The 27,556-nt window shown below is 38.6% G+C and overlaps 1 long non-coding RNA gene across 1 annotated transcript; it reads right to left on the bottom strand.

Moving 5' to 3' along the window:
- Positions 1 to 10,036: 10,036 nt before the first annotated feature.
- LOC106967744 (uncharacterized) lies at positions 10,037 to 25,525 on the bottom strand. The gene is made up of 4 exons (XR_008290534.1): positions 25,255 to 25,525; positions 24,906 to 25,015; positions 23,382 to 23,567; positions 10,037 to 10,319 (listed from the first exon to the last, which is right to left on the bottom strand). It is a non-coding gene; the product is annotated as an uncharacterized LOC106967744 (long non-coding RNA).
- Between the last annotated feature and the right edge of the window lie 2,031 nt (positions 25,526 to 27,556).

The raw sequence follows: 27,556 nt of genomic DNA on the forward strand, positions 1-27,556 counted from the left end.
AATCAAGATAATTCCAGTCTAAGGGGGAATGGTTGAGACTTTGCCTCTTCATTGTCCCAAACTAAAGGAGAGCTTAGAGGTGCACTTAGGCGTCACAGAGCACACAGCAAGCATTTGAGATATATGTAATGGGATTTCTCTATAGAATTAGGCACACCATCTCTACCACCTTCTTATTAGATAGGCACATATTTCATTAGCAACTTTATTTCTACCACATAAGAATGTTTTCAAAGTATCTCCAGTGTCTTGAAATTTCCTTTTTCCTTTCTAATTTCCTCAACTCTTTATTATAGATAATGTAAAAGGTACAATGCTGGTGGTTGAGGGGACAACAATGATGAATAACAAGTAATATCCCTTTCCTGGAGTATTTGTGTTCCAAAGGTGATTTCAGATATATACACAACTAGCTCCAACTCAAAAAATAATGAAATTGTACTATTGTAGAGAAAAAGGAAAGTCATGTAACTGAGCAGAAAAATGTTGAATTATGTGCAATTAGTGCTACTGGTAACAACTTGATTAAACAGATGTATTTGACCTGAGTCTTCCTGAGTGAGTAGGATTTTGGTAGTGAGAGGTAGAGAGGAAACCTTGCCTAGCAAAAGGAAAAATATGGAAGTAGGGGTAGAAACTGAAAGTGAGTGTTATGTTTGAGGAAAAGGCAGCAATATTGGATTCATGGGAAAATATAAGAGGAAATGAAGATGGAGAAGCAGAAAAGGGCTAAAGAGGTTTGAATGTCACTGAAGGACAGTGTTCATTAATTTGTAGGCTATTAGGAGACGCTGAAGAAAGTTCCTGGGGAGAGATATAGCATGCTTCATAATCTATTTCATATCTTGCTCTTGACCCAGTGACACTCTTAATTACATGAATTGGCTTCATTTTGCAGAAGCAGAAGTGCAAACTTAAAAAAAAGTAACTTTCTCTGTGTCATAATAGTGGTGACAAAGCGAAGCTTGCAGCCCAAGTCTTTCCTATTCTGTAGCTACCCAGCATGGAAAATGGCCACCTTAATTGTACTTTCCATCACTATTAAGGAATGAAAACAGAGTGTTGAAGGTAAATGGCCTGTTATAATTGCAGTAGGGATAATTGGCATTATCTTCTCATTTTCTAAATCAAGGATTCTCAAATTTTAGGGTGCATACAAATGACCAGATTCTGACTCAAGATCTGGGAAAACATCTGAAATTCTGAACATCTAATAAGTTCCCTGGTGATCAGATGCCTTTGATCCTTGAGCCAAATTTTGCATAGTAAGGCTCTCTGACATGCCTCTTGCCTCCTAGCCCTATGTTTGAAAACATACATGTACTTAAAATTTAACATACTGTCCCCAAATTAGCGCAGTAATATTCTCCCTTCAGTGTTATTCCACCTGGGTTGTTCCTCTGGATGGTGAAGAAGAATTGAAATTGAATATGCAGAAGGACCTAACAGTATCTGACCCATTCTAAGGGCACAGTAAGTTTGGCTAACTCTGTTCTTATTGGTGATCACTCTTCCTCTATTCTTTTCCACTCATTTCACTCTCTTCTCTCACTGACTCCTTCCAAATGAAAATATGGATTAAGTATTCTGGGGACAGAACCAGTGAAAAATGAAGATTTTTCTTTTTCCTGAAAGTTAAAATTTAAAACTTTAGAATTACCACTTCTAAGCTGAGCTCAGTTGGTGATTTGGAAGTTCAGAAATTAAGCTGTGATGCTCTAGGCAGTTTCTGCCTTGGAAGATCTGAGCCCTGTTCAAAGCAGCCCCCAGCCCAGACAGGCTTCTCTCTTTCCTGTATCATCTCTATGAATTCTGATGAGCAGGTTCTCAGCTGACAGTGCCAACAGCAACACAGCTCTCAGCCTTATTTGCTGTCTACCATTAGCTTGTACTTCTTTTCCATTCCCCTGCCTTGTTTTTCCTTCTTCTCTCTGTGCTTTGAAGCCTGTCTTATTATTTTCCTTTGATCTTTTGTTTCCCTAACTTTTCTCTATTGCCTTTTTGTTAGTTGTCACAGGAATAGTATTAGTTGGGAGAGTGGAGTCATGAGGTTATAGAGAGACCTACTCTTTATTCACAGACACATGGAATGTTTATTGCATCTGGAGAAAACTGTGTGATCCCTTGGTCAATCTCTCATGAGACAAAGAACAATACACCCTGAGACTCAGAGACACAGTGACTTTTCCAAATAACCCAAATCTCCTGACCCTATTAGATACATGAACTTTTCCCTATTCAAGTCCCATTTTACTCCCTGATATGGTGAAGGGAAGAACTGACAGCCACAGAGCCCTTTCTATGTTCCAGATACTGTACTAAGTAACTTATATTTATAACTACTGCAAGACTCACAAAAACTATGGAAAGTGGGAATTATGGTCCCTATGTTACAGATGAAGAAAATGAGTTTCAGGGAGGGTAAATCCATTTCTTAAGCCTATTCAGCTAATCAGTGGCAGAACCAACATTAAAACTTAAAACTATTGGGGTGCCTGGGTGGCTTAGTCAGTTTGTGACTTTGGCTCAGGTCATGATCTCATGGTTAGTGAGTTTAAGCCCTGCATCGGGCTCTGTGCTGAGAGCCTGGAGCTCAGAGCCTGGAGCCTGCTTTGGATTCTGTGTCTCCCACTTTCTCTGTTCCTCCCCTCCTTGAGCTCTGCCTCTCTCTGTCTCTCAAAAATGAATAAATATTTAAAAAAAAAAAAAACCTAAAGCTATCTAATAGCAAATCCATGGAAATGGTAAAGATTAGAGTGGAGATTAATGAAGAAAAGGAACAAAGAGTAGAAAATAACAACAAAGCAAAAGTTGGTCCATTAAAAAATCAATAAAATTTATAAACTTGAAGCTAGATGAATCGTGAAAATAATGAGGGAAAACACAAATTATCAGCATCTGAAAGTGTTGTATTGCTTAGAAATTCACACAGCATAAATAGAAATGAACAACTGTAAACCCATAAACTGGATAAATTGATTAATCCCTTACCAAAACTGACAGAAAAACAAATCTTAAAAGTACTTTTTATTCACTAAATAAGTTGGTATTATAGCTAACAAACTTCCCACCAAGAAAATTCTAGGGCCAGATGGGTTCCCTGGTGAAATCTATCAAACATACAAGGAAAAGGGGTGCCTGGGTGGCTCGGTTGGTTAACCGTCCAACTTTGGCTCAGGTCATGATCTCACGGTTCGTAAGTTCGAGCCCTGAGTCGGGCTCCATGCTGATGGTTCAGAGACTGCTTGGGATTCTCACGTTCTTCTCTCTTTGCTCCCCCACCCCCACTACTTGCACTTTCTCTCTCTCAAAATAAATTTTAAACCTTTAAAAAAACAAGAACAAAAAACATATAAGGAAGAAATAATACAAATCTTATGCAAACTCTTCTAGAAAATATCTGAGGCCTGTGCTAACCTGTTATGAAAATCGAAGATTAGAACAGAAAACTATAGACCCATATGTGTCATGAACAGAAATGCAAAAATCTTCAAAAACGTATTACCAAATAAAATAGAACAGTATATCAAATGGATAATGGATCAGGAGCAAATGGAATTTCTTCTGGGAATTCAGGCTTGGCTTAATACTGCTAAATAAATCACTGTCATTTGATATATTTACAGAATAAAAGAAAAAGTATCATTTCAATAGGTGAAAAAAATTTATTCAGTACCCAGTCATCAAAATAAAACAAAAACAAAAACTCTTAGCAAATTAGGAATTCACAGAAGCTTCCTCAACCAGATAAAAGTCAAATCTGTCAAACCTACAGCTAACATAATACTTAATGATGAAATATGTAAGACTGTGAAAATTTAAGGATGTTCACTCTTACCATTACAATTCAGTATTTTACTGAAGGTACCAGACAGTACAATAATACACAGAAAAAGACATATGGAGTAGAAAGGAAAATAAATATTCAGACCACTTGCTTATTATGTTAAAATTCTAATTGTAATTCACTAACAAGTGAATGTATCAAAGATACAATATATACAAATCAAACAAAAATCAGTTTTATTCTATGAACTAGCAACATTGGAATATGGCATTAAATAACAATACAATTTGCTATAACATAAAAATATGACATATTCTATTAAAAATATGCAAGCACTCTACAATTAAAAGGTAAAACTCTATTGGAAAAGTGAAGAACTGCCCATATAAATCTTATATATCTATTTTACCTAAGAGCAAAAACAAAAGAAAACAAACGTGATAGATCCAAAGAAAACACCTTGTCTACACACAAAAATATTGGTATACATATGTTCAAAAACAGGTTTGTTCATAATTACTGAAATGTGGAAAGGGCAAAGACATCCAGTAGTAGGTGAATGAATACATTGTGGTTTATGCACACAATGAAATACTAAGCAATAAAATGGAGCAATTTCTGATAAATCCACCAACATGGATGAATCTTGAAAATACAACCAAGAGAAGTCAGATTAAAAAAAAAAAAGAGTACATATAATTCCATTTATGTAGAATTCCTAAGTAGGCAAAGCCAATTGTTGTGGGTGGAAAGCAGAGCAGTGGTTGTTTCTGAAGAGGTTACAGTAATTTGCTTGTAAGAGACACCAGGGACTGTTCTGAGGTAATGGAAATGTTCTTTGTCTCAACTGGTGTGCATGCTACACAGGTTTGTAGCTCTATAAACTTCTTTCTACACATGCACTTAGGATCTGTATATTTCACTATATGTAATTTATACCTCAGTAAAACACTGAATAATGTTATTTCAGCTAAAATTTCTCACTGGCTAGGCACTGGACATCTGACCTGCTTAAGAGAGTTCTTTGCTAAGGAGATGAAGCACAAAATAGGCTCACTGCTAAGCAGATCTATTGAGACTACTACTTCCCAAATTATGAGAAATGTGGATGGAAGGGATGAATCAAGAGAGTTAGGAAAAATTAGATATGAAAAGGAGGAGATGATTACACGGTCAATGTGACTAAATAAGGGCAAACAGAAGTCTGGAGGAATTTAATATTTTCGGTTGTGTTTCTTTTCCTCTCTTTAGGGCTTAGTGTCCTTTCTCTAAAAACAAAACAAAACAAAACAAAAAAACGGTTCCAGACTGGGTGAATCTTTCCACTTTGGTCCTCATGATGAGGAGAGAAAGGGGTGATTCATGGAATGCCTCTTGCTCCACAGACTTAGGGGAATTCGTCCCCAGATTTTGTTCATTGGTCGTGTATTACTTAGGAGAAACACCTATCCCTTCAGTAGATATCTATCATGTTGCTGTTACATGCTCAGTGCTCATCAAGGTGCTAAGGATCAAATCAGGTGGGGGGGAACCTGGCTGTCTCAGTCAGTTGAACATTTGACTCTTGATCTTGGGGTTGTGAATCTGAGCCCCACATTGGGTATAGATATTACTTAAAAAATAAAATCTTAAAAAACAAATCAGGTAAAGTCTCTTTTCTTAGAGGGTTTACATTCCAGTGTAAATAGAAAGTCAATAATCAGTAAACAAGGTAGTATATACAGATTGTTTGTGATAACTGTGTAAAAAATATTAAGTGGAACGAAGGGGACAGTAAGTTCTGGGGCAGGGCAAGAGATTTTTTATATAAGGCAGTCAGAAAGCCATTGCTAGATATACTTCTTTTGAGAAGACACCGTAAGTAAATGGAAGAGTATATGACATGGCCTCTGGTGGGAAGGTTTTGCCAGGTAAAGGAACAGAGTGCAAAGGCCCTGAGATAGGATCTGGTTGGTGGTATGAGAAATAACAAGGAGATCAGGGTGGCTGGTGAAAAGTGTCTAACGCAAAGGGTGGTAGGGGTTGAGGCCAGAGAATTATCTGGGCAGATCATGTAGGCCTAGGCCATTAGAAGGACTTTGGCTTTTACTGAATGAAATGGGGGAGACTTCATTTCATTTTGTTTTTCAGCAGAGAGGATTTGGCTTAGGTTTTAATAGGATAACTCTACTGCTGTGGAGGTAATAGACTATACTAAGCAAAGACAGGATTAGGGAGTACAGTTGGGAGACTCCTTCTCCCGGCAGGACATAATGGTAGCTTAGCCCAGGCTGATACTTGTGCCTGTGGGGGATGTCTGGAGTATAACTGTCTATATGATGGGTCAAGGTCTAATGAACTTCTTGTCAAGAGTCATTTAGCCCCCAATGATGTCTCTTTCCAAAGTAATCCTTCGTTCTTATGACCTAATGTCCTTCAAGGGACATTTCCACTGTAGGTGGGCTCCTGAGGGTCTTGCTCAGCTGCCCCAGAGGGTCTGCAGTACAATGGACATGCACAGCACAGGGACAATCCAGGGGCTGGGGGAGGCAACCAGACCAGGGCACGGACTTCTCTACACTAGTCTTGCTCCCACTAGCCTGGAGTTATATTTTGTAACTGGAAACTGGATGCATTCGTACCTTTCAGTTTTTAAAAATTTTCTTCCAAATAAACATGATGAGCTCTCATTATAACAGTTCAGCCCCATTTCCCTGAAGGAGGATGATTGGAGCGAGGGAGAGGTAACAGTATCCACAAAGGCTGATTCTTCCTCTGGAATGTAATGGATGATAAACCCCTAAGGGAGCCTTTGGGACTGAAATATAACCTGAATATTAAACAGTGTGAACTTTGTGAGATACCAAGAGTGCCTTTACTTCTTAGTCATCGCTGTCTTAAAAACAGTCTGACTGATCTCAAACATCTTGATACCATCTGGAGAGAAGTGTCTTGATCACATTCAACTATAAGAATAGATCCACTTTGGTTATCAAGCCTCATTTTCCAATTATAAAGAAATCCTGTCCAGTATAAATAAAAACTTCAATCTCCTATCTCATTCAAACTCTCCTCTATTCCTAACCCCAACCTTTCTCACCCCAGCTCATGCTCTGCTCAGCAATGCTGGAGATCTTAGGAAAAGCCAATTATTACCATCTCCTCCAACTCTGAATTCAGTGATGTGTTGGTGGATGAACAGCAGCCATGGTGGGAGGATCTGCCCCATGGAAGTTGCTTATTGCTATAAATCAAGGTTTTCCTCTTGGAGACAGTCAGCAGCAGACTCCTGCTCAGAGTCATGTAGTGGGGAAAAGAACTTTTATTTTTTTTACCCCCCCTTCCTCTCTTTTTCTGGCTCTTTGTTAATCTGGGTAAGGGAGGGATTGAGACTCAGTAGATAAAAGGAAAAGGTGTCACTTAACTGGTGTATTATAATCTGGCTGTTGCTGCTGAGTGGCAAACCTTCATTGCCAGCTTCCTCTTGGAGAAGGAATCTGGGCTCCTAGGAAGCTCTTAAAGGGTCATCACAATGCACCATTCCTTTTGATGGCTTCCTTGGCTGATATTTTAAGACCCTCCCCAGCTTTTGACTTCCTGAAGTAAAACCATAGTCCTTTGTAATAGAGTTCCCGCTTTCCCTTCCCTTCCCGCTAGTGAGTGAGTGAATGAGTGAGCAAGCGAACATGAGAGGGGTAAAGGGAGAGGAGAGAGAGAATCCCAAGCAGGATCCTCACTGTCAGTGCAGACCCTGATGTGGGGTTCCATCTCATGAACTATAAGATTATGACCTGCGCTGAAATCAAGAGTCAGACACTTAACAGACTGAGCTGCCCAGGTGCTGTGTTTCCTTATTTAAAAGCCCTTTTTCTTGGATAGTGATCCAAGCCTGTTTCCTTCTCTAGCACCAACAAGGGCTCTGGGAAAACTCAGGCATCCTGGTGATACCAAAAGATTGGAGTCCAAGCTGCCCCATAGGTGTCTTTATTTACTTCCTTCCATCTACCACCTGCTCCAGCTATCTTTGTATGTTTAAAATTCTCCAGGCCAATAGCAGGCACTAACTCTGGGTTCACATGTACCTCAATGGCATTGTCTGGCTCCTATGAACTTCCTCACTATGATCCTGGCTGCTCTGATGGAAGCCCCAGGGTGAGCCCCAGGTCCTGCATCTCAGCAGACCTCCAGGGAATGAGACCAATCTTGCTTTGCAGGTACCATGGTGTCATGGATGGTTGTCTTAGAGCTAACCTTTCCTCAGCCTGGGCTGTACAGGGTGTCACAGTTTCACAACCCACAACTCAAATCCTTTTTATTTTTATTCTTCTGTTTTTATGCTGGCTCTATGATTAGCAGTCCTGTGCACATACACCATGCAAGAGATATGCGGGGTGCGCAGAATAGCCTTGTCATAACCACAATAACTAAGGGTGGCTTGCCTTCAAAGCATCCTGGACTTCAGTGGCTCAAGTTGTAGGGAGGAGAAGGAAGGCTGAATGGGGGCAAGTGGGGTGTCTGGCAGTGCCTGTGTGCTGCCCAAAAGAGGAGGGTAATCTCAAGGGTTAATGGGTTAATCTCAAATGGGTCCAATCCAGGGGTGAGATGAGCAGAAGGAATGTTCAGGGATAGCAATCCTGAAGTGAGGCAAGTAGAAATCTGTTTAGAGTCGTTGTGGTAATAGGAACAGCAGCAGCAGATTTCTATGTCACCAATGGATTTAGGGAGCACCTTGCTTTATGCCAGGCATTGCAGTCAGCCCTTTTATGGAGTATCCCCTTTACTCTTCATACCATCTCCATGAGTCAGGTACTATCACTGTCTCTGTTTTACAGACAAGGAAACTAAGGCACAGCAAGGTTAAGTGACTTACACAAGGTAACACAGTTATTAAGGCCAACATCGGGATTTGGTCCAGTGTGGTCTGGCCCCACTGCCCATGTTCTTAATGACTTACTCTACCGCGTTTTCGGTTAGATCTTAAAGCATACGCCTTGACTTCACATGAGATCTGAGTTTTTAAGCAGTCGCAAAAAGTTGCTTAAAGTATAAATGTTAGTAATAATTATCATCTCCACAGGAAAGGAAAGAGAATGGTAACTAACCCAGAGTCCTATGCTCTACTGTTCTGTATTTAGTTACATGTCAAGCTATTTACTCATTATTATCTACTGAGTACTTCCTATGCCAGGTACTGCATGGAGCACTTGACATAACATGTCAGCAATCACAATTCTCTGAGGTAGCAACTATGGCTCACTCAATTTTAGAGCTAAGAAAAATGCAGAGGTTATATTTTTATGTACACCCAATTCCAAATATGCTTTTTAGGATAATGTGATGTTGAAAGGCAAGGATTTGATTTTTGCGTTTTCAGTACTGTGATTCTGGAGGGTTGTGTTGTAGGGAGGGCAGAAACTGGATGGGCCCTCTCACACGGAGAGGCTCTATTAGCACTGACAAGGTAGCAAAACACCCAGGGAGGCTGTCTGGAAAATGAAAGGTGAGTATGATAGATGACAAGCTCCTGAGCCTTTGCCGAAGTCTGTGGAGAGGTTGCTGCAGAAGTCGGGGCAAGGTGAGTTCCCCGAGCCATCCATGTTTCTGCTAGATCAGTATCTGTCAGGCCCAGCACAAGGGACAGAAACACAAGGAGGTCAGACTTCTCAAGGTTCTCTGAAGTCTGCAGGCAGAGCTCTGAACTGGCATGGATGCATTTTACAAGGACTCGATAATGTCAGGGGATGGACAGCAGGCAGAATCAGGACTTCCTTTCTGCTTCCATGGTGGCACTTAAGTGGAGAGATGTGGGAAGTGTCCAGGGTGACAGCTGCTCCCAGCAGCAGGTGTCCAGGTGAGGAAGGGTGCTGGGGGAACACAGGCTTGTGTCTGCCATGAGGATGTGCCCTTATTGTTACGTAAGCCCCTCACACTCTGAGGAGCTGGAGTGTCACAGGAAAATGGCTTTTCTGTGACCTTCCTGTCCCCTCACTTCCTCTCTCCTCTCTTGTGCTTCTCCCAGTCAAGGTCCTCTCAAAACCATCTTCCAGGTGTGCTCTGAATAGCCCTGGGAAGTCCCCAGAGTTGTCTTCATGGCTGCAGGAGTCATCAGTGAAGGGAGGAAAGAGGATTCAGGAGGGCTGAGCCATCACTATCACTTAACAGAGAAGCTTCATTCTTCTGTTGTACATATGGTAGGCTTTGGCCTAGGCTTTGGTTTCAAGAAAGCCTTTATTCCCCAATGCTCCTCTCAGCAAATCCATACCAGTAACATGAGATTCTGTAACCTTTATTAGGACATGTTACCTAGCAGGTACAGGGTAAACAATTAGCCGTTATTAATAATGACACCACATGATAACAATGATACTTGAAGGCACTGGCACTCAAGCTTGCTGATGTTAGGGGCAAAGATGTGTTCCTCTTGCTATCTCATGAGAAGCTGCATTAGGATACGTCCACTCCTTATTCTCCTTCTAGAAGGCATTGTACATCCTTGCTTTTCCTCTGGAATCCTGATTCAAATGGAGCCTCTCTTATCTAAGGAGCAAACAGCCTGTGATAAAGAAGAGACCATGGATGTCAAGGTGCTTTGTGAATTGTAAAAGGCTGTAAAAATATGTGGTGGTGTTACCCTTATGGTATTTTTATGAGGAAATAGAGTCATAATGAGCACTACTAGTGGGAATTTGGAAGAATTCCCAGAGCAGACAGACTAGAGTTCTCAAAAAGAGCATATGTTCTCCAAGCACTTGGCTCTGGGGCCTGGAAGGAGATGCTAAGAAGCCTGTGTGACAGGGTCTTTCGTAAAGAGAGCCTACCAAAAAAACCTCAATTAACCAGAACCATCTGTTGGTGGCTTCAATTAAATAGAATGTCATCATTTTTTTTTTTTTCCATCACACTTTTATGAGAAAATTAAATAACAAGATGACATTAAAGATTTAGGGTTTGCCTTGTGGCAGTTCATTCATGCACATTTGTAAGACTGACCTTGACCACTGCCCAGGCTATAGGGAGGGAGGCTGGAGGGAAAGAAGAGGAGAAGGAGTGAACTCAGACCCAGGAGTGGTCCTTGGAGCAACGCAAACATGCAGGAAGATGACTTGAGTGCAAAGTGATGACAAGTGACAGAGCAACCAGGGAAGTTACAGGAGCAGTTGCCTTCCAGCTGGGGGATATCAGAGTGCAGCAGCCCTGCATTTATAGGACTCCTGACTAAAACCCACTTCCATTGGTGCCATTTGTAGCCCTAGGAAAAAGTGGGAAATTAGAAAACTATTTTTTATAAAAATCCTTTCTCCAACTTTTTTTTTTATTATTGGCTACAAACAGTAGTACCCTTGTGCTTTCTCTCCACTTCCCTCTAACTCAAAAAGACTGAACAGACCCAAAGGTCCATTGGGAATTTGCCATCAACTAGTGAATTACTTAAGTAAACAAAGCTACCAAGTGCCAGTACTGGGTACTGCTCTTCTTCCTTGGGAAACAGCAGAGAAGGAGAGAGACAAGTTTCCCTGCAAGTAGGAATAAGAGCCATACAGAGAGTGCCTTTAGGATGTTGTAAGAGATGAAATGGCTACTTCAGATAGGTGGTTAGGAAAAGCCTCTAGGTAGAGGGAACATTTGAATGAATACCTGAATACAAAGATCTAGGAGTCCAGATAGGCAGACAGACAGATACATCTACCTATCTTACTTCCAAAACAAAGGGTGTGCCTGAGTGTTTGAATGCTACCTCAGTTACTAGGCACATACCAAGTGCTCAATAAATAGTGCTCATCCACTGAGCAAGGATCAGATCATAAATGAAATCCACAAGGTCCAGATGGTAGAAAATCAGGCATTTCAGCCTGCAGGTGAGGGGACCTGAGGGGTCTTCCAAGTGTCCCAGCAGAGCATCCTGTGAAATGGGCACTGTCCCTGGGTCCTAAAGATATTTGCCCTCTCTCTGGCTTTCCTTTCCTCTTTTGGAGGTCTTAGGTATTGGGTTTTTTTCTCTTCCTCTTACATCTGACCCCCATCCTTTGGGCGTCTCCCTATCAAAGTCTGTAAGCAGAGCCTCCACTGGTCTCCATCCTGCTGGTGCTGTCAAAGTGCACAGGGCTTGTTTCACTGCAGTCAACTGTTAAGCACTACAGGGAAAATAACACAAGCAACAAGCCTGGGAGTGTTGTTACTGGTCTTTCCAAAGCTTTTCTTCCCATTCTTCTTGATAGATTTGGAAGCCTGGCTTCATTTTCTTCCTTCTACAAATGCTCTGGCCCTGCAAGGGGGATACTTTCATCTTTCTAATTTAAATTCTGTTTTTTATTAAATTGTCACTGAGGGAGATTGACAAGGAGATTGACTCAAGCTGTTCTTGACCCTGTGTTCTGTGAGCGTGGCTAAACATGCTGCTGAAAATTGCCTCTCACGTGATTATATGGGAACAATTCACACTTTGATTTTGCAAGCCTGGTGAAAGTGCAACACTCTGTCTGGACTGTAGGCAGTCATCATAAAATTCACCTCTTCCTATCAGTGGGAAAATGGCAGAGCGGGGGTGGTTGGAGGACAATCATTAAAAGCAAAATCTCCCGAATTACAACACCTCTCCACATAGGTTACAAGACAAAGCCAACAGCCTTACTATTGAGTAAGCATTAGAGCAGAATGTGATGCACATTACAGGCCATCCCCTAAAGATACTGTAAAGACAGAAAGAAATCACTCTGTTATATAGCAAAGTAGGTGCAACCCATTACACTTATGTCTTCAAGATAAACTTACTAGTTACCTCCTACATGTATGACTGGAAATAGGTTTTGGAATTTGGAGTCAGGTGATTGCTGAAGTTAGGCTCAGCTCTTTCCCCAAACTGGGAGATTGGGCATTTTATCTTCCTTGGTAACTACATTTCAAAAAGATGGCTCTCTGGTCCTTGAAGAAAGATTCCTGAGTTGTGAGATTGGCAAGAGGCTTATGTAGCATTTGCCTGTACTGTAGGCATCTGGGATGCAGTGTGATCCAGAGCCTAGTAGGTTAGGGTGTAGGGCCCATGAACACAAAATCTAAAAGTGGGTGCTGCGGGCTCTGACAGCTGATCTTTCCAAATTTGCCCAGAGTCCCAAGCTTTAGTACTTTCAGAGTTATTATGGCACAAGTCTCAGCTAGTAATACATGATTCTTTTATAGAATCACTTCTAGAAAACATTTTAAAGAGATGTTATCTGCTTTCTTTGTTAAAATGAAGTTGACTAAATTTATTCCCTCCTCTGTCTTCCCCAACTTAGGAGAAAAACCTGAGGACAATTGCTCCCAGGCAGGACTGAGCAGATAAGATATACTCAGAGTCTCAGATGGGAATCTCTGAGTACCTGTACTTTGAAGGACAGGAATCTGGATCTGGATCCTGTCTCTTCACTCACTTGTGGGATAATTAATCTGTTGGGGCTTCACTTGCACTATCTGTCAAAAAAGATAATAACTGTTCTGCCCCTCACAACTTCTCCATCTTTGCTCAGGTATTTCCTGTTCATTATATATGCTCTTATAACACCCCACACTTCTTTTTAAGCTCATCGCACCTGTAGTTCTTAGCATGTCTGTCTTGCCATACTATAAGGACAGAAGACAGAGACTATTTTATTCATTGTTTATCATTAGGTATTGCTTATAATAGGGATTTTTTTTAAACTGTGGAGTGCCTGAGTAACCTGCCTGTATGGATGGTCATAAAGATAGAAGGCTGTAACAGAAATAAGGTTCCTAACATAATCTCCATCCTCTTTGCCCTTCTAGGGAGGCTAAAATACATGGAGCTAGGCTTTCCCCAAGAATAGCCTTTGAGACTTTCCTCACCCTCTGCTATTGCTTTTATTCTTTAGGTTATGAATATGCTAAGACACAGGTTTTCCCAAAAATGTTTGGCACTGAATCAAATGCTGTACGTAGCAAGGAAATTGGGCCTCTTTCTTTGAGAAGATGTATTTTAGCCACGAGCTGAGGGAAAAATGGATTCTTACCTATTGATTTATTCACCAAACAATCCAATTAACAACTTCCTTGGGAGCATTTCATTTAGTCAAAGTTTTATTTGGGAAAAAGCACCATGAAAGATTTTACTAAATTTTTTTCTTCGACTCTGAGGCTCCTCTGGCTGAGATTGCTCCAATCAGCTTATGGGCCAGTGAGCGGAAAGTTCAGGGGAGAGAGTCTGATACTTCCAATAGCCCCAAAGAACCATATTTCCACCACGAGACTTAGTATTTGGAAGCAGTTTCTGATCATTCTGATACTGTAAAACCTGTTGGCTAGCTTCCTTCTGATAGGTAAATGCACCTTCACTTTAAACGGTAGGATTATGAATTCTGGCAAAAAGACTGTTGGTCCCACAGGATGCTCAAGGCTTCAAAAGAACAGATGAACATTTGCATAACTTTCCATGTGAAGACAGCAGCCACTGCTGGTTTTTAATTTATTTTCCCCCAGAGTAACTATCTCTTGGTGACTCTTGGTCAGACAGACAATGAAGGTTTAGCAAATCATTTAGGAGTCTGGAGAGAAAAAAGTCCAAAAGTTCTGAAGGTGAAGGGAAAATCAACATCTAGAAAGAACTTTTTTAACCCTATACCTTGGTGTATAAAGAGAATAAAAATAGATTTTCATTGTAGAATTTTTTGAATGACATCAGCATTTTTGAATTTGCTGAATTGTCTCTCTTACTTTTGTATAACACCATTTGTTTCAGACTGAATGTTGTGTCTCTCTAAATTCATATGTTAAAATCTAGTCCCTGGTGTGGTGGTATCTGGAGGGTGGAACCTTTAGGGAATAAGTAGGTCAGGAAGTGGAGCCCTAATGAGTGGGATTAGTGCCTTTATAAGAAGAAACCAGAAAGCTAGCTTGCTCTTTTCCTGCCTTGTGAGGGATGCAATGAGAAGTCAGCAGTCTGCAACACACAGGAGGGCTCTCCTCACCAGCACTCAACTATGCTGGCACCCTGAACTCAGACTTTCAGCCTCCAGAACTGGGAGAAATGCATTTCCATTGATAAGCCACCCAGTCTATGATACTTTGCTTTAGCAGCCTGAACTAAGACACTGTTCCACTGCCTATTTAATTAAAAAGGAAATTATAATAATAGGTTTTTAATTACTTGAAGAGATATTGCTAGAGATCTTTCCTATGTCTTATTATGGAAATTAGTTCAGACTTTTAAAATAGAATAATTAATCAAAAGAATAGTCCACAATTTTGGCCACTGGGTCTGTGCAAATGATTTTTTGGGGGAGGAGGAATATTACACACTAGGCTTTATCTTGGAAAATTTCAATACATTACTACCTTACTATCAATAGAGGAAGAAACCCTGTTGACAGAGCCATGAAAATATTAATGACCAAAATTTGCATAGTATTTAATCATTTACAATATATGTTTGCTATTATAGTTACCCTTCTCAGTAATATAAGAAAAACATTATTTTATATTGAGGAAGTAATAATAAACAGTAAAAGAAGACAAAATGATAATGACTTGCCCAATATCATACAAATGAGGGCCTAACTGGGGTATAAACCCATTTCTTCTGACTCCACAGTTGATGTTCTTTCAATTGTGTTGAGAATTAAAGATAAATGGATGAGTATGACTCCAAAAGGAGATTTTGAATTGTGGAGTTAAGAAGAATCTTAGGGATCACCTGGCCAAAATTCCCTTAGAAAGATGAAGATTAACAGAATTGCTACCTGCACCTTGACCTTTAGTGGGAGAGCCCAGTCTTAAGGCAAAACCTCTTAAATCTGGGCTAGTGTTGTCCCTTATTGCACTCTCTGCTCTCCATTCATGGCACATGGTAATACATGCTATGTATGTATTTATTATCTATTTATATTCTTGCTCATTTTCCTTCTTGGTTGGTTATCTTCCAGGGAGACAAGGTGACATTGTCCAATTAAGGGAAGGCCTAGAAAATTTTCATCTTAGACTGCTACAGACTTAGGTTTTATGTTGGGACAAACATGATTTCCCTATTTTTGCTAAAACAATGAGATGCCAGGATTCTAATTCTAATAAATGTGAGATAACTTTATTCCTGCCCCCTTCTTTTTCCTGTATCCCTTTCTCAACTTTTTAACTTTTGTTCTGCTGAGGTTTTTAGTATTTTCAAATAAATTGTGTAGAGTGCCAGATGTGAGTCTGTAGATATTGTTATAGAAATAAGAAAAAAAATATATAGAAAACTGACCGATTTGTGGGGTAAATAATGAAATTCTTTCTTTTTGTTGCTGTTTGGTGGTTAGATCAATTTGAATCCAGTCTAATGCTGTTCATGACCTTTTCCCAGCCAAGTAAGTCAATAAATTAGTCAAGGTAAGAACATTGATTTATTGGAGTGGACATGTTTCAATATGAGTCTGGATTTAGACATTGTTGCTGCCCTGTACTCTCACAAAACACCCTGTGTAAATTGTTAAACTGGGTCCTGCAGAGATTTCAAGGAGGTAGAAAATGAGGTAGTAGTTTCCATCATAGGCCAGGGACCCTGGGTGTCGAAGAGTTACTAAAAATCCATAACATTTCCACAGACTGAAAAAATAGTCATGCATCAATATGATGGGCTCACAATGTGTTCAGGCAGCTTTGCACTACCCCAGCTTCTTTGGTAAGAATTCCTGTGCTCTGAGGGTTGCTGACCCCTGGCCTTTGTGGTTCTACTCAGGGAAGTGGGTAGAGCTATGGCCTGAAAAGAGGTCTTTTAGAGAATGAATCAAGAGGGGGCCGGGGGGCAACTGGTGAGATTGAGACATAGCACCTTAGGCTGAGTTTCAAGTGAATTCAAGGAACTCTATACAATAGGACTGGAAAACTAAGGCAATAGCAGGATATAAGGAAAAAGCTGAGGAAAAGGATTTTAACACTTTGCTGTGTGTAACCAATGGCCCTCTTTATGACTCCTCTTCTGGAGGCTTTAAATATGATCTAATTTTTTTTGGAGCACAATATGTGGCCTGAACTCATGGCCCCTGAGATCAAGTCACTTAACCTACTGAGCCACCCAGGCACCCCATGATTTAAATTGTTTTTAACCATTTTTTTAAACAAATTTTCAGGACACTTACGTTTTGAATCTAATACTGTTCTTGAATGGGCCACTAAATACACAGGTTGTACATATCCACTTTTTTATTGAAGTATAGTTGATATGCAACGTTACATTTGTTTTAGGTATATAGTGACTAAGTCTATGTCTTATACTATTCTCATCACCAGTGTAGCTGTCATTTGTCTTGATACAACATTATTACATTACCATCCATTATATTTCCTATGCTATAACTTTTTATGATTTATTCATTTCATAACTGGAAACCAATACTTCCCATGCATTTCACCCATTTTGCCCATCCTCCTATCCCCTCCGCTCTGGCAACCATCAGTTTGTTCTCTGCTTCTCTTTATGATTTATTCTTTTTTTTCCCCCCCACATAAAAGTGAAATGTGGTATTTGTCTTTGTCTAACTTATTTCACTTAGCATCATACCCTCTGGGTCCACCCATGTTTTCACAAATGACCAGAGCTCATTCTTTTCTTATGGACGAGTAGTATTCTATTGTGTACATATACCATTTCCTTATTGATTCATCTATCAATGGACACTTGGGTTGCTTCCATACCTTGGCTATTGTAAAGTAATGCTGCAATAAACATCGTGATGCAGATGCAAATATTTTTGAATTAGTGTTTCTTTTTCTTTGGGTAAATACCCAGTGGTAGAATTACTGGTTCATATGGTATTTCTATGAGGATCCTCCATACTGTGGCTGCACAAATTTGCATTCCCACCAATAGTCCTTGAGTGTTGCTTTTTCTCTACATCCTCTTCAATACTTGTTATTCCTTTTTGATTCTACCCATTCTGACTGATGATCTCTCATTGTGATTTTGATTTGTATTTCCCTGATGATTGGTAGTGATCAGCATCTTTTCATGTATCTGTTGGATATCTGTATGTTTTTTGGAAAAAAAAATGTTTATTTGGGTCCTCTGCCCATTTTCAATTAGATTATTTCTTGTTTTTGGTGTTGAGTTGGAGTTCTTTATATATTTTAGATATTGACCCCTTATCATTTATATCATTTGCAAATATCTTGTCCCATTTGTTAGTTGCCTATTTGTTTTCTTGATGGCTTCCTTCACTATGAAAAAACTTTTTATTTTGGTTTAGTCCCAACAGTTTATTTTTGCTTTTGTTTACTTTGCCTGAGGGGACATATCTAGAAAAACGTGGCTAAAGTCAATGTGAAAGAAATTACTGCCTATGATTTCTTCTAGGTGTTTTATGGTTTCATATCTCACATTTAGGTCTTTAAACCATTTTTGTTTATTTTTGTGTAGGTATAAGAAAGTGGTCCAGTTTCATTCTTTTGCATGTGGCTATCCAGTTTTCCCAGCACCATTTATTGAAGACATTGGTCTTTTCCCTATTGCATATTCTTGCCTCCTTTGTCATAGATTAACTGATTATATAAGTGTGGATTTATTTCTGGGTTCTTTATATCAACCTGTCTTTTTTTGTGCCAGTACCAGACTCCTTTGTAGTATATTTTGAAATCTGGGATTGTAATACTTCTAGCTTTGTTGTTTTTCAAGATTGTTTTAGCTATTAGGAGTCTTTTGTGGTTTTATACAAATTTTACGATTATTCTAGTTCTGTGAAAAATGCTATTGGTATTTTGATAGGTATTGCAATGAATTTGTAGATGGCTTTGGGTAGCATGGACATTTTAACATATTAATTCTTCTCCATAAACATGGAATATCTTTCCACTTGTGTCATCTTCAATATCTATTTGGTTAAGTCTATTCCTAGGCATTTTATTCTTTTTGGTGCAATTATAAATGAGACTTTTTCTTAATTTCTCTTTCTGCTATTTTGTTACTAGTATATGGAAATACAACCAATTTCTGTGTATTAATTTTGTATGATCCAACTTTGCTGAATTCATTTATTGTAAATTTTTGGGTGGACACTTTAGGGTTTTCTATGTGTAGTATCATATCATCTGCAAATAGTGACAGTTTAACTTCTTCTTTACCAATTTGGATACCATTTATTTCTTGTGGTTGATGTAGCTAGGACTTCCAGTGCTATGTTAAAAAAAATGATGAGAGTGGACATCCTTGTGTTGTTCTCAGAGTAAAAGCTTTCAGTTTTTTCACCATTGATTATGATCTTAGCTGATAATATATGATTTTTATTATGTTTCCTTTAAAACACTTAGTTCAGAGTTTTTATCATGAAAAGAGGTTGAATTTCTCATATCCTTTTTTGGCACTGATGGAGATGATCATGATTTTGATTCTTTGTTTTGTTAATGTTGTATATTACATTCATTGATTTGTAAATATTGAACCATCCTTGCATCCTCAGCATAAATCCCACTTGATCATGGTGAATAATCCTCTTAGTGTATTATTGAATTTGGTTTGCTAATATTTTGTTGAGGATTTTTACATCTATTTTCATTGGATATTGGCCTATAGTTTTCCTTTTTCACAGTTTCTTTCTCTGGTTTCTGCATCAGGGTAATACTGGCTTCATAGCATGTATTTGGGAGCTTTCCTTCTTCTATTTTTTGGAACATCTTGTGGAGAGTAGGTATGAACTCTTCTTTAAATGTTTGGAAGAATTTGCCTGTGAAGCTATCTGGTTCTGGACCTGTCTGCTGGGAGTCTTTTGATTATGAGTTCAATTTCCTTACAGTAATTTGTCTGTTCATATTTTCTATTCATCATGATTCAGTTTTAAAAGATTGTATGTTTCCAGGAATTTATCCATTTCTTCTAGGTTGTCCAATTTGTTAGCATATAATTACTTACAGTAGTCTTTTATAATCCTTTGTGGTATGGTTGTTATTTCTCCTTTTTTTCTAATTTTTTTTTACTTAGGTATTTTTCTTTCAGCAAGTCCAGCTAAAGGTTTATCAATATTATCTTTCCAAAGAATCAGCTCTTGGTTTCATTGATCTTTTCCGTGGTTTTAAATTATTATTCTCTATTTCTACTCTGATCTTTATTATTTTCTTCCTTCTACTGACTTTGCATTTTATGTTTATTATTCTTTTTCTAATTCCTTTAGGTGGAAGGTTAGAATGTTTGAGACTTTTCTCATTTGTTGAGGAAGCATGTGTCACCATATATTTCCCTCTTAGCATTGCTTTTACTACATCTCAAAATGTACTGTTGTGTTTTCATTTTTATTTGTCTCCATGTATTTTTTGATCCTCTTTGATCTATTGACCTATTAGTTGTTTAGTCCCTACATACTTGTGGTTTTTTTTTTTTTTTGCCATTTTTTCCTTGTGATTGATTTCTAGTTTCATACTGTTGTGGTTAGCACAGATGCATGATTATGACTTCAGTCTTCTTAAATCTATCAAGACTTGTTTTGTGGGGTAATATGTGATCCACCCTGGAGAATGTTCTATGTTTACTTGAAAAGAATGTATATTCTACTGTTTGGGGATGGAATGTTTTCCATATATATTTTTTAAGTCTATCTAGCCCAGTGTGTTTTTCAAAGACATTGTTTCTTTATTGATTTTCTGCCTGGATGATCTATCCATTGATGTAAATGGGGTGTTCAAGTACCCTACTATTATTGTATAACCATCAATATATCTCTTTATGTCTGTTAAGATCAGGACATGAGAGGGAGTCCATGACCTGTTTCTGTGGAGAACTCCAGCCTTGCTTTTTGATTGTGTGCCCAAGTCCAGCCCCTATGGCCCAGTTTCTCCAGATTATAAAGCTTATTCTTCTGTATTCCCCCGGAGACTTATTCTTGTGGATGGGAAGAGGCCCTGGGTGTCTTATTTTCAGGCTCATGTCTTACTACAAGCCTTCACCAATACTTTACCTCCAGTTCCTGAGCCTGACTTTTGCTGGGAGCGTGACTTCCTTCTGCATTGTCCTCTGCATATCAGTCACCACTCCTGCACCAGGGGTCCTTTGTAAAAAAAAAAAAAAAAATTCCTATTAGCTATTATCTGGCCTCCTATTTTATTCTCCATTTATCAAGGTCTTAGGGATTACAATCCATGAGGCACACAGACTACTGACAACAAAGTGTGCTCTGAATTACAATCAGGGAATGCAGGCTTATAAAGGCAAAACCTGCAAGGTTACATAACTTGTTTTGAAAGAAGTATGATTGGTGCTGAGAGTTAAACTGACTATCTAGTACAGTATTGGCTGTTTAGCTAACAGTTTTTACATTATGTCTATTCCAGTCCAAAGTAGGAGGTGTTCCAGGAAGCGTCCTCATGCAACTGACAAGTTGTAATTGACAAAAGTCAAGAGTTCTTGGTGTTCTAAAAATTGAAAGGGAGATGTGCATAGGCCCTGCTTCCTGAACCTTTCCCCAGCCCTATTTTGAATGACTCTTTTAGCAATGCTTATAGGTACTTCACTTTGGAATCTTCTTTTCCTTATTCTCCTTTGATCAAGATCTTTCTGGCAGGAAAGGATTGATGATCAATTGTTAGACCCATTTCACTGCAGAGTGGTTGGCAACCTGCATTGGGTACATTATGTCCTGCAGACAAGGAGTTTTTTAGGTTATTGATATTTGAGATGTTCAACAATCATGATAGGTTAGAGTCTTATGGCCACATTTGAGTAATAAGGAGGTTTAAAGAAATAAGGTGTAGACATCAACTAGGTTCTCATTACCTTTAGTCAAAAGGTACATCTGATGAATGTTTTTGAGTCTGACATTTTAAGTAGTAGTACAACAATAACCAGAAATACATAGCATAAGCAATTTGAAAATAGCAAATAAAGCACAAACTAAAATAATAATCAACAATGTAATTTAAAAACATGAATGCAAGACAGCTCCAATCCAGTTAAAAATGCAAGAGAACCTAAGACTGAACCATCCTGGGTTGTGAAAATTAATAAATGTAAACCTCACTAAAGTAGACTAGGGATGCAAGAGGGGGAGCCCTATCACTTAATGTCAATTACAAACCCCAATAGGGAAAGCATCTCCTATGAGAAATCAAAATCAACTATCCCTGCAACTCAGCCAATGAAAAACCATCATCACCCTGAATTCTTGCTTTTTTCCCATGGATTTTCATTCAAAACAATCCTTGATAAGATCCTCCTTCTTCTACATAAAATAATGTTCCTCTACATTGTTGAACTTACCTATGGCTTTGCCTTAAGGTGCTAGTCCTAAATTTCCATTTTCTTATTCCTTAATAAACCCCATTTTTTGCTGGTAAAATAACTTTCAAGGTAAATGTTATGTAATTATAAGAGATAGGATCCAGAGGCAACCCCCAACAACTGTGAGGCTGATGGGCAAATAGGAAATTATACTCACAGCACTAATTGGGCTCACTGTTTGACTCTGGAATTTGAAGGTTAATTTTCTTCTGGGTTTTGAGCTCTGCTCTCTTTGTGTTTTGGCTCTTCAGGCTTTCTTCAAGATCTGTTTTAAGGCCTTGTCCTTTCTAAGAGTACTAATTTGGCCTTTAGTCAATTCCTTTTTGGACTCAGACTATTCCTATTAGAACTGTGCTGGCTTTCAGTTTGACTCCTGTGCTGGCATTTTATCTGATTCCTTTCAGAACTTGCTGTTCCTATTCATACTGTACTGTTGAGGAGTTTTCCTTTTGCTCTAGACATCAAAGTGTTTTGAACACCACCTACCCCTTTGCCTCTTCAACAACTAGACCCATGGCACAGGGATAACCCCTTTACCTCTGAGCCATTCCTGCCATTTTTAGTTAAGGTTACTGAAGAAATAATCTGGGATTCCCTTTAACTATCCTTGTAATTAGGCTAAGAGCAAAGCTGAAAACATTTATATTGATAGCCAGTTTTCCTTTGGGATAGCTCATGACTTTGGAATGTTATGGAAATAATGAAAATTTTGTTGTACTTCTACTGGGATAAATTAAAAATGGCCCCATGTCCAAAATTTATTAGATGCCATAATTTTTTTAATGTTTATTTGTGAGAGAGAAAGAGAGAGACAGAGTGCTAGCAGGGGAGGGAAAGAGAGAGAAGGAGACATAGAATTGGAAGCAGGCACCAGGCTCTGAGCTATCAGCACAGAGCCTGATGTGGGGCTTGAACTCACTAACCATGACATCATGACTTGAGCTGAAGTCAGACGCTTAACCGACAGCCACCCAGGCGCCCCTTGATACTTGATACTTTTAAAGGTGGCTCTGGCTATTATTAAGGCCCTGGGCCTTCCAAATTCAACTCACTGGAGTTCAAAGGAAACCACCTCACTGACATTTCTGCTTCAAATGCTGCTCTCAAGGAAACCAATAGCCAAATCTCTGTAATGATCCAAAGAAGTGTTCTTCCAAATGATAATTTGGAAAATTGACAAGAGATATCCAGTAATTGCTAATTCAATAAAAGGAATTCTAGTTTTGACCAATTAAAATATCTAGCCCTACCAGAAATTCTAAAATTTTTACTATTTACCACTATTGCTGCATTAAACCATTAGACTACTAACACAATGATAGCATTCATAAACCAATATTGGTAGGGAAATATTAATAATGTCGCAAAAAGTGTTCACCTCACTTGTCCTACCTATTCAAAATACAATCCAGGGAAACTTGTTCACCAAGATGGATATCAGGGGTACCTGGGTGGCTTAAGCAGTTGAGCATCAGACTCAATTTCAGCTCAGGTTATTATCTCACGTTTGTGCAATCCAGCCCCACATCAGCTTCCATGCTGAACATGACACCTGCTTGGGATTCTCTCTCTCCCTCTCTTTGAAAATAAATAAACATTAAAAAAATGAAGATGAATTTCATATATATTTCTCATGTCATGGATGTTTTAGTCCTTGCATGGTTTCTCACCAGACTGAAGCTGTCCCTTGTATTCAGGCCACTGCTGCTTCTATAGCTAAAAAATTCTGTTAAAAAAAATTATCTTTACTTGGGGAAATCCTCTTGAACTTCAGAGTGATAGGGGAAATCAATTTACTGGTCATGTGCCTTGGACAGGTCTACTCTGTTTGGCTAGTTTTATGACACTTTTTGTGTGTGTGTGCAGATCATCCTCAATCATCATGGTTAGTTGAACACAGTAATGGCACTATTAAGACTCAGTTGGCAAAATTTGTAGAGACCCTTCAAATACCTTGGCCCAACCCCCTACTGTTATTTCCTCTAAATTCCATCCTCTTTGAAACTCAGACTCCCATCCTTTCAGATGGTCACCAGGGTATCCATTGCACTTAGCCTCTACCTCCTCTGACCCACAGCTAATAAAAGGAGATATATTTCTTAAAATTTCTCAACATTTCTCAAAATTTCAAAGTCTGCTGTGCCTACTCTAAGCCATGAACCTATGATTCTAAGATATTATTTAAACTCATCTCTGGTGGAATATCTAGCAGGAAGTTAGCAGCATTGGCTATGACCATAACTATTGTCTTCATATCCTGAAGGTTCCTCATCAGGGTAAATATCAAGTATTAACAATGTTCTTTTTCTTGTGTGAGATTTGGCAGTAGTGGCTGTAGTCATTTTGAGAATAGTGAAGGAAGATATTAAATTCTCCCCAAAACACAAGCTATTAAGACCTCTCCAACTGTTATTTATAAGCCCAAGATTGATGACTATATCCACAAACAAAAATATATCAAGTGCACAGAGCAAGCCAGACATGTTGACAGTATTTATAGATTCATTTACAGGAAATGAAGAGGAAACAAACTCAAGTCAAGGATCAGTCTTAGGGAGTTGCCCACAAGTTTCATTAGGCTGGCAAGCTTGGGAAGGGGTAGTCAAGTGAATGGGTCAGGTAAGCAAGTGATGAATTATTATCAAATATGGGTCTGTGCATTTGTGTTACAGATACAAGGGCCTAGAATCTGTCTTCTAGGAGTTTAATAGTCATTATTTGGTTGGGGGGGGGGGGTCAGGGAGGAAAAGCTAGTTAGGATATGGGATATCAGGAGAAATCATGGAATAGGAGTTTGGGGATGAAAGCTTGGACTCTGTAGATTATAGCAGAAGGCTCCTTATCAAAAATTATGGTAAAGTTGGGAACATCTGAGAAGTTCAGAGATTAGCATACTACTAGTTGTTATTTACTTACTTTGCAAACTTTTAGTAGAGGAATTATGGCCAATCCACTAATGATTGATATATTTGAATAATAACATTAACCACTCTAGGTACCAAAGGAGATGAAAGCTGGAAGAAAAACTAGTAAGATTAAAAAGTTCATCATTTGGATATATATACATATAAAATCAGGGAGGGAACAACAATAGGTATACAGAAAGTTTTGAGATTTGGCTACCACAGGGGAAGAAGTCCTACTGAGTATCAAACAGCAAAATTCATAAGAATTCCTACCCAGGTAAACAGTAGAACAAAGATCTCAATGAATTTAAAAGTTTTCATTATACTTTTGGCAAATATTAAAGAGTTATTGTACTGACCTGGTCCTGACTTTCAGGAAAGCAGTGTATTCAGATGTTGTCTGCTTCTTCTTTCAGAATATAGTCAATTTGAGGTCTCCAGTTGATTTAGTAGTCCAGCTGGATATGAGAGCCTTTTTAAAAAATAAGAAACATGAATCGGTGCCTTCTAATTTAATGGTGTAAAGGTTGATTAGCAATATCTTGTATGGTCCCTTCCAGTGAGACTGGAGAGAACCTTTGTGCAAGTGTTTTTTCCAATAAATCATGTCTCCAGGTTGATGGTTGTAATGTTCAATGTCTTTTTATTTCTAGAGCATGCTGTGGAAAGACTGTTCTTTGGTAGAACATACTTTGGTAGTATGATTGGTCCCTATGGATTTGATCAGGCTTTTGTAAAATTGAAGTGTATCCCTTTTTATCAGTTGTGGATCAAAGGAAATAGGGGTAGGAGTATTGGGCATACTGCTATAAGGAGAAGATTCTCATTAAACTTATGTCAGAATTTTAGAACCTCCATATAATTTTTGGAACACTACCATACACTTACACAAATACAACATAAAGAGGGTTTAGTATTCTTATTTGACAATGCTTCCCATGTAATTTAACATATCAAATAAACCTAATTTAATAGAACTTTTAAATATTCCAGGGACCCTCTAGAAAAAAGTCCCAAAGTTTCTTTCAGGTCAAAAAGACTTCATTTCAAACTTGATTTGGGAAAGCTTGTCAAAAAATGTCAAAAGTTTCATTAGATGCATGGCTACTTAATTATCTACTTCACTGAAGTGACAAAAAGATTTCAAGGACAGATATAGCTGCAAAAGCCTTATCTCTTTTTGAATAGCAAAAACTCAGTTCGTTTTTTTTTTTTGTTTTGTTTTGTTTCCTTTTAACTAATCGAAGATGTGATGCAGACAAAACATAGAATTTTTGTTACCCAGGCAGATTATATTAGTAGTAAAGAAACCACGGGGCATCTGGGTGGCTCAGTTAAGCATGGGACTCTAGTCATGATCCCACGGTTTGTGAGATCGAGCCCCACACGAGGTCCCAGGCTGACAGAGTGGAGCCTGCTTAGGATTCTCTTTCTACCCCTCCCCCACTCATTCTCTCTCCCTCTCTTTCAAAATAAACAAATATGCTTAGTAAGGAAAACTTGTTTAAAATTACTTAATAAATATCAAATTTTCTTAGATTATAGATCTGTTTAGATTGTGTATTACTTTCAGGTGTACAATAGGATTCAACAATTTATATACTTCTCAGGGGTTATCAAGATAAGTGTATTCTTAATCTCATTCATCCCACCCCCCCACTTCCCCTCTGGCAACCATCAGTTTGTTCTCTGTATATGATAGTCTGTTTTTATGTTGGTTTCTTTTTTTCTTTGTTCATTTGTTTTGTTTCCTAAATTCCACATATGAGTGAAATAATATGGTATTTGTCTTTCTCTGACTTATTCAACTTAGCATTATAGCCTTTAGGTCCATCCTTGCCATTGTGAATGGAAAAATTGCATTTCTTTTATGGCTGAGTAATATTCCATTGTGTATATATATACCACTTCTTTACCCATTCATCTGTGGATGAACACTTGGGCTATTTCCATGTCTTGGCTAGTGTAAATAATACTGTAAAACCATAAGGGTACATATATCTTTTTGAATTAGTGTTTGTTTTCTTTGGATAAATATCCAGTAGTAGAATACCTGGGTCATAGGGTAGTTTTGTTTCTAATTTTTTTTGAGGAGTTGCCATATTGTTTTCCACAGTGGCTGCACCAGTTTGCATTCCCACCAACAGTGCAGGAGGGTTCCTTTTTCTCTACATCCTTGCCTACACTTGTTTCTTATGTTATTGATTTAGCCTCTCTGACAGGTGTGAGGTGATATCTCATTGTGGTTTTGATTTGCATATGCCTGATGAATCTCAAGAGTATTCTTTAAAAGTATTTTCCCATTTGTCATAATAATAATAATAATAAAATTCATTTGGCCATTGAGTACATTGTTAAATTTTTCACCAATATGCAGTCTTTGGGAAAAAAATCTTAGGATAGTTTTACATAAATATTTAGCTAGCTTAAAAGCTCCTGTTTTATCTGTAGCTTCTTGCTTAGAAAAGTCTTCAAAAGGCTTTGTCTACCTTACTTTTTCCATCTATTCCCTTGCATGTCCAAGTATATGGATAAATTGATAAAGGTCAGAATACCCAGGTTCATAGGTCAGAGTATAATTTCTTTAGCAAATTTTAAAGGGTCCTCAAGGCCACAGAGAAGTCCTTAGTAATGGCTTCTAATTCTGCCTTAGTCCAAGAA

The sequence above is a fragment of the Acinonyx jubatus genome, chromosome D1, assembly GCF_027475565.1.
Source record: "Acinonyx jubatus isolate Ajub_Pintada_27869175 chromosome D1, VMU_Ajub_asm_v1.0, whole genome shotgun sequence".
NCBI lineage: Eukaryota > Metazoa > Chordata > Mammalia > Carnivora > Felidae > Acinonyx > Acinonyx jubatus.